The following is a 20,730-nucleotide window of genomic DNA, read 5'->3' as shown; positions in this document are numbered from 1 at the left end:
CAGCAACAAGGAACTCGTGACACGCAAAACATTTATGGCGGATTATGTAACCGTACGTAAAATTATGATAAAAATTCCTGCTAAATGTGGGTATAGGGTTTTTCTCCCAGCAATTCAAGCATAGCCTAATTGTTTCCGGGACGTCAGTCCGGATGTATATTGCTCCTTTTATGCATCGGACCTGGTAAATGTCTGGGTAGTTGCGGAGCAATCCTGTGTAGGATCGACCGACGCTTGGGGGACACATCCTGTAAGATTCCGATTTCAATAGTATTACTTAAGAGTTATGCCCTTGGACGAGGACTTCCCAGGACGGTGATACACGGAAATCCTGCCCTGCGTGGAGGAATACTCCAAAATTCAAGGCTCGGTAATCACGGCCTTCCAGCCTGATTTGTGATAACATGAGCGCGTGTGCACGTGTACAGTCGGGGCAACACGCGATGGGGTTTTGAATTAATAGCCCCGCGCGACAGATAGTACAGTATATATAAAATTCTTGTGGTCCATCTTTGGCAAAATGGGTTAAGGTTTTTTCGTAGAATTCTTGATCTGGAAGGGAAACATATCGTATGAGACACTCTTGACATATACAGGTGCTTTTCCCGGGCTCGATGTAACCGAAGATTCGGCAACATTGAGCGAAATTCAAATAGTGATTTACTACTAGCGAAGGCGGCGATGCAAAATCAAGAAGTTTGAAGGGTCTGCGGTTCGCCGTTGGCATCTGTGAACATATAAATTAATGTTAAAAATTTATCCAGGATCTATATGCGCAATTTTTAATTTGTCCGTGTGCACGATGCGGGTTTGCCTGCCAATTAGCAATTTGACATTGTTGTTGGGCAATATTTCTGTAATAAGATAGGGTCCACGATACTGGGCGGCAAATTTTCCCTTAAAAGGTTCCTTTAATAGAAATACATATGAACCTACTTCAAACCTTTGGGGGTGTGATTTCTTATCGTAATAGTGCTTACTTCTCTGTTTTGCCTTAGTGAGATTGAGTCGAGCGTCTTCTTGTAAATCGCGTAATTTATTAAATAGATTAGATAAATATTCGTAATAGGTAGTCTCGAGAATTTCGTCAATTGGAAGGTGTGCTGAGGGCAATCGAGCTAGTCTTCCGAAGACTAATTCAAAAGGGGAGTATTGAGTTCCCTCATGAACGCTAGTGTTATATGAAAACATAGCTAACTCCATATATTCGTCCCAGTTTTCCTCTTTCTCTACCTGCGTGCGTAGATATTCCATTAGCACGTGGTGAGATCTCTCCAACGATCCATTAGACTGAGGGTGGTATGCCGTAGTCTTAAAATGTTGAATTCCGAATCTCCGTGTGAGACTACGGATTAACGATGACAGAAAATTTGTTCCTTGATCAGTCAGAATAGCCTTAGGTGTGCCATAAATACAAATAAATTTTTTTGCGAAAGCGTCAGCTATAGTCAGGGAGGTAGCTTCTCCCAAAGGGACAGCAAGAGAGTACTTAGTTAATAGATCTTGCATGGTGAGTATATAGCGACTTCCGTTCCTTGTAATGGGAAGCGGTCCCACGATATCGAGGGAGAGCTTATCAAAGGCTTCCCCAGGGGTGTCGGTGATAATCATTGGTTGCTTGGTTTTTACCCTAGTTAATTTCTTCAATTGGCATAGCCGACACCGTTGAATAAATTTTTGAATATCCCTTTTCATAGTGTTCCAGTAATAGTTAACCCTTAATCGATTATATGTTTTTGTCACTCCTTTGTGACCGCCGCACGCGGATGCGTGGCTTTCAGTTATCAATGCCTCTCGGGTCTGTGGGTCAGGTGTTCGTATTAGATTTTTACAGATGATAAGGTTCAAGGGGATGTCCGTCAAGTGGGCTCGAAGTCGTTTTTCCACGTATTGCCATGGAAGATCGTCGAAAAAATTTGTCTTGCTGATGCTAAGAGACGTAAGCTGTAACTCCGTTATAACATCGACAAGAGATTGTAATGAATTATCTAGGGTTTGAGGTTCAATTGGAGTACGTTGGTTAAATTTTATTGGTATCGATATCAAAACGTATTTCCTTTTTCGCATTATAACGTTGGCTCTCTCGTAGTTGAGATTTTGATATTTGGGTAACAGATTTCGTTTTTGGTATTCACGAGCGCCGCTATCAAAGGGTGTTCCATTCAAATGTATAAAAATAACATGATTATCAGGACGATCTAGCAAATTATCGCGAGTTTCCTTTATGGTTAACCTGACCAATGGTTGTTCTCCTTGAGGCGTAGGGACAATGTTGCGTTGTATATGGGTAGGTTCGATTATTTCTTCGTAAGAGGGTTCGTCGCCTTCGTTATCTGTCTCAGTGAATTGGTTGGGGTCATATTCGTTATGGCTGCTCCCGTTTTCATTATCTTCGTCATCACTATCTCCGTTCTCACTGCATTCTTCGATGATCACGTCGGGGCTGGGAGGTCGGGGAGGGGTCACGTCGTTGGTGCTCAGTGGTAGTGCAACCACGTCTGGAGGGTTCCGAGATAAGGCGTCCGCATTATAGTTCAATTGTCCCTTTTTGTATTTTATTTCATATTCATATTCGGCTAGTTTTGTTCTCCATTTCCAGAGTCTAGAAGAAGGGTCTTTAACAGAGTGAAGCCATACCAAAGGCTTGTGATCGGTTACGATCGTAAATTTCCGTCCATATAAGTAGGGTCGAAAATGATTGATACAGTAGATGATGGCTAGACATTCCTTTTCGATAGTGGAATAATTCTGCTCTGCTTTGTTTAACGTTCGCGACGTGTATGCGACGGGTAGGTCTTGTCCGGTGCATGTTTGACTGAGGACTCCACCGATCGCATATCCGGAAGCATCTGTAGTCAAGGTAAAGGGTTTGTTAAAATCAGGATATTGCAGAATTGGCTCTGAGCACAATGAAAGTCTCAGGATATCAAAAGCTTCGGTGTGTTTCTGTTGCCAATTAAATATCGTATCTTTCTTTAAAAGGTCTGTCAGTGGTTTCGCTATTTTTGAGAAGTTGGGGATAAATTTTCTGTAATATCCAACTAGTCCGAGAAATTGCTTAATGTTTTTAACGTTTTTGGGGACGGGAAATTTGATCACAGCCTCGACCTTATTAGGATCGGGGCGGACGCCATCTGCGCAAATTATGTGCCCTAGATAGGCGACTTCCTGACGCAAAAATTCACACTTGTCAGGTTGTAACTGTAGATTAGCTGCTTTTAACCTCTTCATTAGTCTTTCGAATTTTACCTCATGTTCCTTTAGTGATCGGGCATAGATTACTATGTCGTCCATGTACACGAATAGTTCGTTTCCTTGAAGTCCTGAAAGTACGTTATCCATTAATCTTTGGAACGTAGAGGGTGCGTTCTTTAATCCGAAGGGCATCCTCTTAAACTGATAATGCCCGTAGGGAGTAGAAAAGGCCGTTTGGGCGCATCTTTCGGGGCCATAGGGATTTGGTGGAATCCCGATGCCAAATCAAGGACAGAAAAATACTTTGCACTCCCGAGCTGGTCTAGAATGTCTGTTATATTCGGGAGAGGGTAAGCATCTCCAATGGTTTTCTCATTAAGGTTTCTGTAGTCAATGACCATTCGCCACTGTTTGTTGCCAAGGGAGTCGGGTTTCTTTGGCACAATCCACACGGGGGAGTTGTACGGAGAACTAGAATATTCTATCATGTCGCTCGACAGTAGTTTATTGACTTGAGAGTCTATCTCTGCTTTATGTACCGGGGGAAATCTATACTGCTTAGTATGTATCGGAACATCATTAATTGTGGGTATAGAGTGTTCAGCGGCATTAGTCGCTCCAAGGTTCTCCTTCGGAAGATGAAATCTATCCGCGTGTCTAGCAATAAGAGACAAGATACTATCTTTCTCTTCTGAGTTTAAGTGATCCAAGCGCAACAAGTTTTTTATTTCAAAAAGGCGATCCTCATTGTCCTGATTTATCTCGCAAAAATACAAAAGGTTGGAAACAGCCACGGCTCCTGTTTTCCCGGGGGTTTCAGTGAGCTGTCCTGCTTCAAAATGATTTTCCGCGGGCGAATTCTTAGCGAGAGTACCGTCAGACTCGGGTTTAGCACGGTTTTCCGCTAACGAATTCCCAACGAGAGTATCATTCGACTCGTGAATTTTATTTCTTATCACACAAGAATCGTCCGCCCCGTGCTCTAGGGTCTGGGCAGAATGATTTTTAGATTCTTCTTCTTTATAATCACTTGAGTTGCATGTATCAATATTGCTTGGGTCAACCAAATCAAAGTCTTCCAGTTCTAAGGAGGGAATCTCTACCTTATAGTCAGTGTCCGTCGTATTAACGATCGGTAAGTAAGCTCTTCCTTTCACATTTGTTACAATAGCATCTCCAAAGAATAGTCCTTTCGTCAGAGTGGTACGAGGTATGTATCCACTAGTTTTCTCGGGGTTGGTAACATTCACGAAGAAGGGTGAGATAGTTCTCTTCGTTATCTTAGTACTAGTTATTTCAGAAAACGGAATAGCGCTGTTGTCGTAATGAAGATAACGGTCCCTGAAATTAATGCTAGCAGTTCGATCCTGAAGAAATTGATTGCCTAAAATTCCATCCTGAACAAATCCAACAGAATCTCGAACGATGTGAAAAAGCGTAGGTTTGCCCACAAGTTGTATTAAAACGGATCCCAAGGTTTCGACAGGTAGGGAAGATATTCCGTGAAGCAGGTGTGATCGTTCGTCTTCCCATGGGATCGTTATATCGATTGAACTCTCTTTGAGGAGGTTTACTCCTGAGCCAGAGTCAATCATAAAGACACATCGCCTCAGAAGATCTGGGGACGATAGCGTCACCATTGGATAACAGCTGGTCTTAATTTCCGTATTTATTCGGGCGATGTAGGCAGAGGGGCAATTTCCGGTTCCTTCACAGTTAACACGCTCGTTGACGGGCGTCCTATAGGAGCTGCATCCCGGCGGACGCCGCTCATTACCGGGGCGCTTCTCAAGTTTCCCGAACCTGCGTGCATAGCGGCTGAAGCTGAGGGTGCGCCTCCGTTCGCTCTGCGATACGAAAGTTTCTGGCAATCTCTCATAAAATGACCTGGTGATTTACAGTAAAAACAAATCTGAGGCGCGTTGGGACCTGGTTGTCCCGGGATCAAGGGTTTGATGAAAGGGGCTTGGGAGGCAACAGGGGGTTTGTTATGCGGCATATCCCTACTATTATCTGGAGGACGTTTTCCTCCATTATAAACGTCAGCTCGCATCATAGGTGGCGGTTTAAGAATCGTGTTGCGTTTCCTCAAATTCTCGGCTTCCAACTGCTTTGATAATTGGATAGCTGTCATAATGGCATCGTCTAAGGAGTAATATCCTTGCAATTTTACTCTTATCAGAAGATCGGACGGTAGCCCGTTAACAAAGCTTTCTTTGGCGTTCCCTTCAATGGTATCTCGTATGGAGGGATCGATATATCCGGTCATGCAGGTTTCCTCATCTATGATGGCGGTGCGTAACTCTTTTACACGCTCTATGTAGTCGAACAGATTTTCGTTAGGTCTCATATAAATATTGGCCAATTCGCCTCTATACTGATCGCAGGATTTATTGGGTCCAAAAATCCTTCGTAGTCTTCGAGTCAGCTCAAATACCGAATTGTATTCTGTCCCTTCGATGGCTGAATATGCGTGACCATATAGTTTATTTATTATTAATTGCACCAGATGGTATTCCTGCCATGTTGGAATAAGATTAAGAGCCTTTTCGCATATTTTACAAAATTGGAAAACAGACATTTTATGGCCATCGTATTTAGGGATACTATCAATAACATCTTTAAGCCGTATATAGTGCGATTCTGGTGATTTAGGTCGCGGAGTGTTATCCCGACGCTCGTTGCTTCGCTGAGAGCAATGAGAATTCTCTTGTATTTCTGAAATGTGTCTCGACATGGAACTCAATAATTCTGGTAACTCTGTAGCTAATGATGCTATGGTCTGTTCTAAACGGGTCATTCTTGCATTAATGATTTCAGGCACGTCATCTTGTATTTGTTCTTGTGCGTCATCTAGTTGCTGGCGGATCCTGTCCATTTCTTCTTGCTTTTTCTTTAGTGTTTCTGCTTGCATTTGGAGTTGTTTCTCTTTCTCATTAAGCTTGCGATTAAGGGCTTCAATTTCAGAGGCCGTTAATGAAGGAGGGGTAGTAACCGGCTCTCGTTCACCTTCTGAAGGGGGATTGGATCCTTGTGATCTCGTTAAAGGCATGATTAGGCAAAATAATGATAAGATCGAAACTGAACAAATCGAATATTCGAATGCTTGATCCTTATGGTTTTAGTTGATTTTATTCTATTACGCGTTGCTCCGATCGATCCTTTTGACACAATCCCACCGCTGCCACCAAAAAGATTATTTAACTTGTCACGTCCCGGAGGACGGACCTTCCTACTTCCGGCGTACCTAAGTCGCTGAAAATAGTGGCGCTCTCTATGCTTTTGAGGCTACCTGCTGGGCCGGCAATACCTCGGGATGTCGAGAGCTAGGATCGGTATAGGAGGATTAGTGCGTAGGCGAATAGAATGACTTTTAGGCAATTACTCTTGTTTTATACTGCTACTTTCTTTATTGTTTACTACCAAAGGGGGAACAAATTATAATAAAAGGGGAATGAAGAAAAGCGGGGGGGGGGGTACATGTGCGATGCTATTCCGTGATAGGGTCGGGGTTTACAAGGGAGCCTATTAGGTCGTCGAAGTCATTCGGCGTTAGGGGTGAAAGGGCTTCAAGGGGGGAGTAATCGATGAAGGGAAGGTCGTCTGTTGAGGTGCTGGCGTCTGAGGTTTGGGGGGTGGGCTGGGGGTTGGTGGCCTGGCGCTCATTCACCTCCACGGGGGTTAACCCGAAGCAGGCTCTCGTACTTGAGTTTAATGCTATTTGAATTTGAGCGGCTTGGTGAGTTAGATTGAATAAGTGGGGAACATCTAAATCTATGGAACGGATTAGGCGTAGAATGCGCGAGCGCGCCCCCACGTATTGCTCGTAGCGGCGGAAAAAGCGCCTCCTCCGCGTGTAGTCTGCTGGTGGCGTCATCTACATAAATGAAGAAATGAGGAACTTCGTGAATGGACTTGGATTTGAATAAGGATAGTCGAAACCTTACCCTGTCTTGACTAAAGTTAGGATGATAGATGAGCTTGCTGTCCTAAGGAGAGATAAAATTGAATGATTTAGTGTTTTGTAGGGGAAGGAGACGGAAGGACTTTTATGTCTTGCTCTTAATAGTTGTTATTATTCGCGTAAGCCCATACTATTAGCAGAAGAAAGGATTCACAACTTTGTCTATGCCGATCTACGCTCGCCGCAAGCAACTATTCGGTTATAGGCGGATGCGTTTCTACCGGGGTCTCTCAGCACATGCAAACCTGAGGACCTGCATAGACCACGGACACAAGGCTTTTTGTCTCGCGTTCGGACGTTGGCCTGTTTTCCGTTACTACCACAGTTGCGAAATCTTTAAGACAAATAGTATGGCTATTGGGTATGTTTATCTACGTCGGACGATAAAGAGCGTTCAAACAAGGTTGCAGGAAAATTCAAGCAATACGAATTTATTGGGGACTAAGAGGGACTCAGGTTGAATAATGGCAGGGATGCGGAAAAGATGTTGAATAATTAATGGTTAAAGATGTTGCCATTAATGTGTTGAATTCGGAATGATATTCTAAATGGTGATATACGGGGACATTCGGTAGTAATAATTCAACGAAATAGAATCAGAGTAACGTTTAATTTGATGAAGATTAAGAGGTTCACAAGAATTATTCAAAATAATTATTTGTAATGGTATTCAATAAGGTTAAACAATTTATAATAATTGTACTATAAAGTTACAATAAATTTTAGATAATTATCATACTAGTAATTCGCAGGGAAATATTGTTTAAGTAACAATAATTTTAACAATATTTTGGGTATAATAATTTGGATAAATTCGATGCTACAGGAATAATAGATTCGCAAGAGTAATTAAACGATAAGTTCAAGATAGGGTCGAGCTACCAAAGCACGAAAATATTTAATATTCTATATTAATAAGACGAGTAATGACTCAGTGAAATATTTAATGTACTAATTTAGGGAAAATATTCAATATTATTTGAACAATTAGATTCCGAAAATATTCAATATAATATATTAACGAGATGAGTAATAATTTCATAAAAACGTTTAGCATAATTATTTACAATAATTTCTGGAACAGAAATTATTCAACATCATAAATTACAACAATATTTAATATTACCGGAATGATTGGTTCTCTAAATTAATAATTCGCAAAGAAATTTAGTATCGTCAAGATAATTAATAATTTTACGAGGTATCGCGCACGAGTAATAATTAATTCATCATCATTGTTCGTCTTCTCGATAAGGTTAGTATAATGAGACAACCAGCAATAATTCACGATTTACAGACCACTAAAATATTCAATGCATAACAGAATAATAATAATGTTCAGCGTCTACAAAAGAAATAGAGATTCACAAATAATGGGCAAAACAAGAAATTCACAAGAACGTACGATAAGACAGTTCGCAAGTGCATGCGACGAAATAATAATTCACAATGGGTATGATCGATCAAGATCGTATAGAATTGATTATTTCTCTTGTTCATATCAGAATAATACTGTATCACTTAATAGTCGTCAATTTTGCTAACTCTCAAAATTTGAATATTCTAGACGGTGTGTAATTAATCATACCTTAATAGTTTTGTTGTTAAATTCAAGCTGGGCATGATTAATTACTATCTTTTAGTTGAAAGGTTCTGAACTTCACAAAATTTAAGATTATTTCTGATTCGCACAGATAACTTGATCAATCACTGAGATATAAGTTCTACACATATATATATATATATAATCACATATGAGGTTCACGCAATAAATTCGCAAGACAATATAAAGTCACACTAACAATAATAACTTTTAATTTAAGTGAGACTGCTGGTACTTACGGATGACTCTGGGTCCGCAAGGGCCACAATCTAAGATCTTGTTTTCCCTTTTTCGGATTCCGACAGATCGCCGAGACCTTGCTCCTTGTGGAACTCCGAACTATCACCGAAATTCTTTTCCGAAATATCGCGATTACTTGAAACTGTTACGGAGATGTTACTGCAACGATACTGGAGAGTGTCGCGCCGGGATAAGGTACTGTCTTTTATATTATAATGCATATTAATTACCCGCCCCCGCGCCTGCATCGGTTGCCCTAGTTCCGATGCATAGATGAGTAGGGTGAAATCGGCGGCATATCGATATCAAAGTTATCAGATAGTCTAAACAGTCTCGATGTCAGATTTTTCAATGTTAAAGTATGTATCATCGATTGCATCACCTGTCGCGGTGCAGCATCTTGTTCTTGGAAGCCTTTTAATAGAAAATATTATTTAATTCTCTCGAGTCTTATTAATGGAATCTGCTTCAATATGATTTTGGGATTGACCATGTTTCAAATTGGCGCGGATGATTTCTCAAATAGTTACTATTTCTCAGGCTTCAAGAGTAATGCCGATTTATAAGCAATATGTGCCGATACATATTATTAATTACGTTTCGGCCGATTAAAATTATCCTTAATTAATATTCACAATTGTATGCGCCTTAACAATTTTATATGCCTTGTCGAATATTTTGCAGAAGCCTTAAAATTTGTTCTTAACTTATAGTAGAGTTTCAGTATTAATATAAGATTCGCAGGATAGTATAGTAAAAGTGATTGTTATTTAATTAATTATATCTGTGATAATTGCATTCATAGACCATAGAGCTAATCAAGATTTATTTTGAGTGAGACCTTTTACGTCAGAAAAGGATAAAGTTTTATAAGATTTCAATGTTTCATAGTTAGATTGATTATAACAATGACTTTTATTGTTTAAGGCTGGTGCAATATCTTTTAAAACTTAATAGAATAATGAGTTAATTAATAAAATGCAATTCTTATTTAATAAAACATAATTCTTATTTGCACAGGGTCGGCGCAGTAATTTGTCTACTAGTTGTACCTTTAGTTTTATAAGATCTAATTGTTTATTAGCAATAACCAATTAGATAATTAATAGTTAGGTTCACGAAGAGTTGGTATAATAAACCTCAGAGTAGTTATTTTAGTTTGGTAAGATTAGTAAGATTAATTTATTTAATAACGATTTTCATTCGTTAATTAATATTTTGCTTATGTAGTCTCGAGTAAGACCCTTAAATGATTATATCTCGTGAATAATTTTAATTTTCCCATAAACAATATTAAGCTTGATATAACCATCATAATTGCGAAAAGCAGTCATTCAGAATTTTAAAATAAGCGTGAGTAGTGAAATTGAAAAGGTATCAATAATATATAGGACTGAATCGCGTGTTAGTTTACTTCTAGTACGCTAGATGGCTCCCCGAGTATGATTCAAGAATAAGCATCTGGGGTCTTAGGTCTGCTCAGATTGTCATGCTGAGTCAGTTCAATACTACTCTAGTAGTCTGTACTTTGTCACATTCAAATGGACCTTAATTCTTATTTTGCGGGTATACATAAGTATCAGGGAAAGCCATGGGGTTAATAGAGGATAAATATAAGTAAAAATATAGAAATAGGAAAAAAAAGAAAAAGGGGAGGGGTTGGGACGACGGGACGTCACACTGGCTAACGCCGCAGCCAATCTGGCTACCGCCGCGACCGACACGAACGCCGCCACACATTACACCGTCGCGATTATACCGCCACAAGCATCGTAGTTTGTAAAACCGGCCGCTACCGCCGATCGACACACCGACCGACCGATACACGGGCCGTGCGCCCACCGCAGCCAATCCGGCACCGAATACTCTACGCGCACATGCGCTCCGCGACACGCGTCGCCACAGCGAATCACCCACGACTCGCATAGCGAGATATTAGAGATAAGTGTACATACTAGAGTAGGGACTTTGTATATATTAGATAGGACTACACTTCTCGCAAAAATTAAAGAAACAAAAAAATTTTCTAAATTTTTTGCCAATTTTCAACAGGCTGTATTTTAGTGAAAAATGGTCGTACAGGAAATAAACAAACATAGCTTTTGAAGCTTGAAGACTCTAGTTTTAGAATTTTTTGGTTAAAAATTTTTTTGAGCACCGGTAGCCATGCAATTCTTGGATAAAGCACGAAGAAAAAATTTTCAAAATTTTTTACATCTTTTTTTCGCTCTACGGGCATGAAAAAAATTTTTCGAGCTAAATCAATGCATAGGTCGCATAGCCTGTTCATTCAGCTTCAATTTGCTTTTTTCGGAAGTCAGATACGACTATTTGTCTTCGAGATATCGAATTTTGAATGCAAAAGGACCCTTTTTCACTCAACTGCCGATATCTCTGAAACTACTGGTCGCCTAGCGAGCTGACGAGCGGTTTCGTTTTCTGCAGAAAATTTCCTACAAAAATCTGTCATGGTTGATTGAAAAAAAAATTTTGTCCCACCTGAAACGGTAACGTGAAAGAGCAAAAAATGCCATTTTCCCCTTTTTTGGTAAATCGACTGTGTCTTCGACAATATTGGGGCAAAAGCTTAGGTTAGAAGAAAATTTTACAGTCTAATGTACCCCAAAGACCCCCCTAAATTTTTAGATCGATCGGTTCAGCGGTTTCCCCGGACCGATTGATTGAAATTTTGAAAAAATTAAGGGAACAAGACTTTGTTCCTTAAATTTGACCTAATCTTTTTAAAATTCAATAATTTCATTTTTTTTACTTTTTACTCAATTTTTAGTTTTTTGAAGATTGAGTAACAAAAAAAAATCCAAAAAAATTTTTTCAAAAATTTTGAAAATTTCCAAAAAATTTTTTTTTGAAAATTTAAAAAAAAATTGAAAAAAAATTTCTTTTTTTTCGTTTTTAAGAAAATCAAACTTTCTGACGAAAATTTTGATTGATGATTGATTTACCGCCGGCATTAGCGTTATCCAAAGCATACCACGTGGAGGTTGCACGGTCGGATTTACGCTTCTTTTGTGCTTACGCACGTGTGTTAATGATTCTTCGAAAAAAAATGAGACCCCGTGGTTCGTCAGCTCCACAGTATTTTGAGACTCCAAACTCATTTTCTAAAGTGTGTGTGTGTGTGTGTGTGTGTGTGTGTGTGTGTGTGTGTGTGTGTGTGTGTGTGTGTGTGTGTGTGTGTGTGTGTGTGTGTGTGTGTGTAAAGTGTGTGTGTCTCATGTTCAGTATCGAGTGTTCCCGCCTCTACTCCTAATCACAACTTGCAATCTTTGTCGCATATTCGAAATGCAATTTCAGATCATCTGTTGAGGGATCTGACGCCAAATTCTTATCAAAGCGTTCTCTAATGCTGCCAAATTATTCAGATTCGGATAATTTTGACGCAATCGGCGGCCCAATATGTCCCAGACGTGCTCTATCGGATTCAGGTCAGGACTCATTGCAGGATGCCTCAACAATGTAATGTTGTTTCTCTGAAAAAATTGGCGGGTGATATTCGCTGTATGAGGCCTAGCATTATCCTGCATAAAAATAAATCCTTACACACACACACACACACGCACACACACACACACACACACACACACACACACACACACACACACACTTTAGAAAATGAGTTTGGAGTCTCAAAATACTGTGGAGCTGACGAACCACGGGGTCTCATTTTTTTCGAAGAATCATTAACACACGTGCATAAGCACAAAAGAAGCGTAAATCCGACCGTGCAACCTCCACGTGGTATGCTTTGGATAACGCTAATGCCGGCGGTAAATCAATCATCAATCAAAATTTTCGTCAGAAAGTTTGATTTTCTTAAAAAAAAAAAAAAAAGAAATTTTTTTCAATTTTTTTTTTAAATTTTCAAAAAAAAATTTTTTGGAAATTTTCAAAATTTTTGAAAAAATTTTTTTGGATTTTTTTTTGTTACTCAATCTTCAAAAAACTAAAAATTGAGTAAAAAGTAAAAAAAAATGAAATTATTGAATTTTAAAAAGATTAGGTCAAATTTAAGGAACAAAGTCTTGTTCCCTTAATTTTTTCAAAATTTCAATCAATCGGTCCGGGGAAACCGCTGAACCGATCGATCTAAAAATTTAGGGGGGTCTTTGGGGTACATTAGACTGTAAAATTTTCTTTTAACCTAAGCTTTTGCCCCAATATTGTCGAAGACACAGTCGATTTACCAAAAAAGGGGAAAATGGCATTTTTTGCTCTTTTTTCACGTTACCGTTTCAGGTGGGACAAAATTTTTTTTTCGATCAACCATGACAGATTTAGGAAATTTTCTGCAGAAAACGAAACCGCTCGTCAGCTCGCTAGGCGACCAGTAGTTTCAGAGATATCGGCAGTTGAGTGAAAAAGGGTCCTTTTGCATTCAAAATTCGATATCTCGAAGACAAATAGTCGTATCTGACTTCCGAAAAAAGCAAATTGAAGCTGAATGAACAGGCTATGCGACCTATGCATTGAGTTAGCTCGAAAAATTTTTTTCATGCCCGTAGAGCGAAAAAAAGATGTAAAAAATTTTGAAAATTTTTTCTTCGTGCTTTATCCAAGAATTGCATGGCTACCGGTGCTCAAAAAAATTTTTAACCAAAAAATTCTAAAACTAGAGTCTTCAAGCTTCAGAAGCTATGTTTTTTTATTTCCTGTACGACCATTTTTCACTAAAATACAGCCTGTTGAAAATTGGCAAAAAATTTAGAAAATTTTTTTGTTCCTTTAATTTTTGCGAGAAGTGTAGTTTATAATATAAAAGAGAGTTTTGTCTTGAACCCTGGACGGGTCGAGGCGCGAAGAAAAGTTTTAGGTTTTAGGTTAGATTAGGTTAAGAAGAAAAAGAAGACATAGAAAGAATTAATGATGATTTATCGTATGGATGAGAATAACTTCGCACTAAATCGATTAATAAGGAGTCTCCTGGATTAAATATAATATTGATATTGTAAGAGGATTTCCTCTCACACTGGAAATAGCTTAGGGAGGAATTAATCTTGCCTGGTTATTATGACGAGAATAAACGTAAGATAAGGGGCGTGAAAAGCTGAGGACAGGATTCTGGCAGGGAAAAGAATAATATAATCACCGCCCTTCTTTGGCACCAATATATATATATATATTTCCGAACACTCTTTAACAACGTGACGAACACGATCAACGCTTGTGCATGGGGTTCGTATCCCTAGCTCTCTTCCTTCCGCTACACGCACGTTCGTTCCCCTCACTCCCTCAACTATTACTGCTACTTCCTGCCGCCGAGGGATCTCCCGGTGGCAGCACGTGCGTTCCTCAAACCAACCGCTTGAGGGCTTAGGCCGCTATCGCTAGCGCCGTATCGCGCAGGCGCTCCCTTGGCCGGGAGCTTATGGCCGCATCCTCTTATTGGGGCTTACAATATCCTCGTTATTTTCATTTTGTAATGCAATGTTAACTTCATCATTATTTGAAAATGTTTTCGCATATTCATGTTCCGCTTTTATTCGCAGATACTGATAAGTAGCTATAACAATAGTTAAAAAAAATGAAAAAATATATAGATTGTTATATAATATATAATATATATTTTATAACGCATATGTATATATAAGTGTGTATGCACGCGCGCGTGTATATGCATGTGTATGCTTTTATAAATAATAAAAATATTACTAAAATTAGAATTCTTAACGCTTGTAAATCTTGTTATTTTGTAATTTTTGAAAGGCTTTGTAGAAAGAAGAGAATATCTTTGTCGTCTCTTCAAAAATTGTGCTAACCCTCCCTGTAGTATTAAATCATAATAAAGCAGATAATAAAAATCTAAAGGAACGTATACAATTAATAAGGTAATTATTTAGAATACGGACTTCACTTCCAATATCGATTAAATTATGCTCAATCGACGCGTTTTGACAAGAAATGAAAGAATCTGACAAAAAATGCGGCAGTCTGTCATGTGAAACGAGATATTAATCGTTAAAGTTGACGATTTGACAGGTCAACCTGTCATACTGACAAAATAAATTCAACCAAAAGCATAAACAGTTCAATGCAAAGTATTATTCTTTGCTTTAACCAAAATATATTGTACTTTTTGTATTTATACTTTCTTTATCCCAGGTAGCAAGGTGACGTTAATACGACGTCAATAATTCGTCATTTAAGGTCGCGGACGTTATGTTACCAAATTAAGACGTAATAGTAACGTCATTTTTTGACCTATTAATTACGTCAGTCATTTATCCATCCTACAACGTATTTCCGACGTCATATTCTTGACTAATTAATAACGTCAGTTAATTGATCATTTTACGACGTATTAATAAGGTTTTATTAGTGACTAATTACTGACGTTAACTATAATTCTTTGTAATAATTGACGATTTGACCTCAAATGACGAATTATTGAGGTGGACGACACTTTGCTATTTATAACTATTAATCATTATTTAATGATTGGTTAATAAACAACATATTATTAAAATTAATATAATATTTTATATAATTAATACTATTAATATTTTAGAATCATCCCAGACAACACATAATATTTATGATAAATATTATTAATATTTATTAATATTTATTTTTTCAAAATATTATATACATATTTTATATATACGAAGAAAAAAATCTTTATTCAACATATTAAAATATAGACTACATATTTTATATAATATTTATGGTAAATAAAAGATAAAGATTTGTATAAGTAATATTTTGTAAATATTTATAAATATTTCATAAATATTTTTATAATATTTATGATTAATCTTTATGATTTGTCAAATCTGAGACCACAAAAATATTTATAAAATATTTAGATAAATATTTATAAAATATTTAGATAAATATTTATAAAATATTTAGATAAATATTTATAAAATATTTAAATAAATATTATAAATATTTTATAAATTTTGCGTTCTGTCTGAGGTATAATTTAGCTTCATCAACAGAGCAAAAACATATTTTTATAAGTTATTCCACATGTTATTTCGCATATGTAAAAATCATGAAAAAAACTGTAAATTTATATTTATTAAAAATATTAGTTAACTACAAGTTTCATGTTTCTCACTGTTGTACCCCTCGTTGTGAGTACGATTTTGGGATCGCTGCCAGAGATCTCGCGAGGAAGGTATTTCGTCACATACACCGTTATTTGTCTCGAACACTTTTATTCTTGTATTCAGTTACAATGGGTAGATCGCGACCCCGCAAGGCAGAGTGTCGCGTCTATTAGCTCGTTGTCCACGACCCCGCAAGGCAGAGCGTCGTGGTTGTGTGTTTACAATAAGTTATCTCGGCGATACACGACCCCGCAAAGCAGAGTGTCGTGTGTAGTCTTAGTTTGTCTACTTCGGATTGACCCGATCCTCACCTTCTTTCGCCGGTTTATATATCCGATAATTCGGTAGTTGGATCGAAAGAAGGGGAGGATTGCGTGAGGGCGTAAATCGGTCAGTATTCCAAATTATTGCTTAGACAGCAAGTGCTGTCTAAGGAGCATTGCGCTAATTGTCGAGCGGATTGCGCGAAACCTCGCGCGATGCGCTCGATGCTGACTGCAGCTGACCGACTTACGTCATCGTGTTACTGACACCTTATCGTTATGAGAGTGTCACTCATAACATCCCTCCCCCCTGATAAAAAGAAAATGAGGGGACTGAATTATCGCTGTTAGCTTAAGGCTGTATCGGGCCCTCGTATATCGGATTGCTTATGAATTTAGTTTTTCTACGCTTATTAACTACAATAATAATTACAATACTAATGATTACTATGCTTATTAGTGTTGCTGATCCCATTGGATATGCAATTGTCTCTATAAAGTTAGTATTGTTTGTTTGAGACGTTATTTCGTCCAAACTTTGGCTGAGTGTCGTTAGTTCGTTAGAGTCTTTTATAACTTTTTGTAACTGCGGTACCGACACTGGTTTTAGTCTTTTTTTATCCTCTTCGCGGAGTCGCGAGAGATTGTAGCCGGGCACGTGGGCTACGATCTGGTGTGTTATCTCCTGTTCTGGTGCTCGTATATGACGAATCTTGAGGTCAGGGAACATCCAGCATTCACTGTTATTTTGCCCGATCGATTGAGGGTATGCTTTTCTTCTTGTTGATCCGTGCAGGTTATTGTTATCTCCTGCTCTTTTGCCGTCGAAAATATCCAAGCCCTTGGCTCTGTTAGAGCTATCCAGATAGTTTCGTTTGTTACAAGGTGTCGGGTTTCGCATTTTTTATCAGTTATTTCTATGTAAGTTTGCACTTCGCAAGGTGCATTTTCTTGCACATGGTAGATAGGCTGACGTGTAGGTATCACGTTCCTGTACACATGTGCTTAGTTCGTGTTCTTTTAACACGAGGTAGTGGCGATTAGCTTTGTCAATTCCCAATGTTGGGTGTGTAATTTTCGCTATTGTGAATACGTTGCCATGCTCGTGTACAGGCAGTGGTATCACGTTGACGATATCGTACTCTGGTTGAGTAATCATTGGAAATTTCAGCATCGTATATACGAAGGGACTGTTGAAATATGCGCTTGTTTTTACGTATTTTACGATGGTTCGCCAGTTTCCAAGTTCCACCTTGAAAGGGAAATGCTTTTCTTTTGCCAGCTGTAGGGTGGCTTCATCCAATTCCTGGATTATTTGATCGACAGGCAGTAGGTGCGTCATAATGGTTGCATCCCGTGTGTGTGTGAGGTATTCGATGATGTCCTCCATGTCGTTGGTTAGATCCATTATTATTGCATTGATGAGTGTTAGGTATTCATTGATTTCTTCTCTTTTCTAGTAGGGTATCAGCTTGCTTTTGGCGGATTTGGTTTGCAATTTTGGCCAGTAGATTTTCGTTGTAATTTAGTGTTTGCTCGAGGGATTTCAAGTGTCCTATTGTGCCGTTTATTATTTTTAATTGATTTTTTATGACGTGGTTATTTATCCTTTGATTGTTTTGCAGCATTTTCATCTGCTCTTCTATTCTGCTTGCGTCTTCGGAGTCCATGGTCCCGAACAAGGTTTTTCCTATAGTGCCAATGGCGTTTATTAATCCTCGTTTGCTTCTAGGGTGTTCATACATGGACATTAGCCGTATCATCGTCGCCATGCCTTTCGCGTTTTCTTTACGTAGTATTGTTAGTGTGTTTTGGCACATCCTGTTGGTGCTTCCTGTTGTTTTCTTGCAGTATTCTTCCGCTCGTTGGATGTACTCTTGTAGTGCGTGCCATCGATGGCTGATGCTAATAACGTCAGTCTTGATCACTATTTTCCATGTAGATTCTATTAATTGTAGTTTTCCGATCTTCTCAAAGTACATTCCTGGCTCGTGTGCAAATTTTTCAATTTTGCATGGTATGGCGTTTTTTGTTTCCGCTACTCTCGTGCAGCTCCACGTGAGGAGTCCCCTGCAACGATAGTGTAATTTTATGCGGGTTTTTATTTCATTATCATATTTAATTCTATCGCCGTTGATGCGACTTTCTTCAGTCCGCGTCCGTCAGTTCTTGTCGTCTTTACGGTCTTTACGTTGTGTTTCGCGTTATGTGTTTCCGAAAGCCTTTGTCTGACGCGTCTACCGTTCGTGACGGTGAAGAGGAGAATCCGGACGTATTTTTTTCTCCTCCCGTTAGTGACATTGAGAGTGATGACGAAGATGATTTCTTCGATGAGTTTTTTGTAGTTGACGACGATTTTGCTGTTTTGACAGCTATGGATTTGTCGACGGTGCTTCCCGCGGATGCTGAGTCTGATTCAGACTCTATTCATAGTGCTGAGACTGTAGTTTTGGTGCCACGATCTTCGGATGAGGAGGCGTCTTCTTTGCCTGAGCAACTATCCGAGGTGGACGCTTCGGCTTCTCTAGCCGATTTTATCAGTGACCTTGAGTGGGGTCACGAAGAGATTTTTGGATTGATTATTAGTTTGGACGGTGCCTTGCCCCAGGAAGGAGGGGAACCGGATATTGAGAAAGACGACTAGCACTTCTCTTTTTCTATATATACTTTTATAGTGCTTAGTGTAGTTTTAATTAGTGAATAGTGTTTTTATTTGGGCCCTTTCTTGGCGATTTCTCTACGTACTGGTGAGTCTTTCCTTACTTATTTTTATTTTCTTTCATTCTTATGCTTCTATGAACGGTTTCAATCTATTTGCGTGTACGCGTGTTGACGTCCTGCCCTTTTTTATTGTATAATTTGCGTCTGAGTGTTTTTCAGTGATTACGTAGGGTCCCGTCCATTTCGCGTCTAGTTTTTTGGATCTCCCGCGGCGGAGAGCCTCATCATACAGGAGTACTTTATCTCTTATCTTGTATTTTATTTCTTTAGTAGTTTTATCATAATATTTCTTGGCCTTTTGCTTTTCTTCTTTAATTTTCTCCCTCGCGATCTGGTTTGTTGCCCTTATTTTTTCCCGCAGTTCCCGTGCGTAATCTTCGTAGTTATACGTAGGATTCGGGGGTCTGCTCAGGGCTGTCGGTAGTTCGGCTTGTCTTCCGAAAACTAGCTCGAACGGAGTGAATTCAGTCGCCGTGTGGGGGGTAGTATTATACGTATGCATTGCATACGGGATCCATTCGTCCCAGTCCGTCTGCTCTTTATTTATAAAATGTCGCAGATATTCCGCTAATGTTCGGTGCAATCTCTCAAGGGTGCCGTTGCTCTCAGGGTGGTAGGCAGTGGTTTGAATCTTGTCTATCTTCAGTAGCTTACACGCGTTTTTGAAGATTTCGCTTGTAAAATTTGTTCCTTGGTCTGTCAGGATACATTCAGGTGTACCGTATTCTAGGACAATCCTTGTTACAAACTCCTTGCTTACCGTGTTTGCCTCTTGATTTGGAATCGGCATCGCCTTGCTGAATTTTGTCAGGTGATCTTGGAACGTTAGCAGATACTTATTTCCATTTGCTGTCTCTGTCAGTGGTCCCACGATGTCCAGAGCGCATTTTTCGAATGGTCGGCTGGGGGTATCCGTAATTACTAACGGTATCTTATTTCTTTTAGATAGTTTGTTTTTCTGGCAGAGTTCGCATTTTTTAATATGTTTTTCTACGTCTGCCGTTATTCCGGGCCAGTTATATTTTAACCGTATCCTTTTTAGGGTTCTTTCGACCCCTTGATGCCCTCCGGTGGGTGCATCATGGTATTCGTATAATATTTTTCGCTTTTCTTCTTCCGTGTAGCTTTGCACGGTCTCATTATTTTTGTTTTCTTCGTTGCTCATGTGTATTTGATTGTGCTCTCCGTCTTCTTTTAACGCGAGCATTTTATCAGCCGTCTCCGTAATGTGAACCTCTGGTTTCACGTTGCGGCTCAACGCATCGGCGTTTGCGTTCGCGCGTCCGGCCTTATGTACGATTTCGTAATCGTATTCTTCCAATTTTAAACGCCACCGGATTAATCTCGATCCAGGGTCGTTTACACTGAATAGCCATACAAGGGGCTTGTGGTCAGTGATAATTTTAAACTTAGTGCCGTATATGTACGGTCTGAAATGCTTGACGGCCCATACTATAGCCAGTAATTCCTTTTCTGTTGTGCTATAGTTTTGTTCTGCACGGTTTAGCACTCGACTCGCATATGCTATGGGGCGGTCTTTGCCGGGTGACCTCCTTTTGGACACGTAACGATTGGACACCGCTCGATTGGACACGCACGATTGGACACGCACGATTGGACACGGCTCGATTGGACACCGCACAATTGGACACCACACGATTGGACACCGCA

Source organism: Monomorium pharaonis, chromosome 5 (assembly GCF_013373865.1).
Source record: "Monomorium pharaonis isolate MP-MQ-018 chromosome 5, ASM1337386v2, whole genome shotgun sequence".
Lineage (NCBI taxonomy): Eukaryota > Metazoa > Arthropoda > Insecta > Hymenoptera > Formicidae > Monomorium > Monomorium pharaonis.
The sequence above is the reverse complement of the archived record's forward strand: the minus strand, read 5'-3'. Positions refer to the sequence as shown.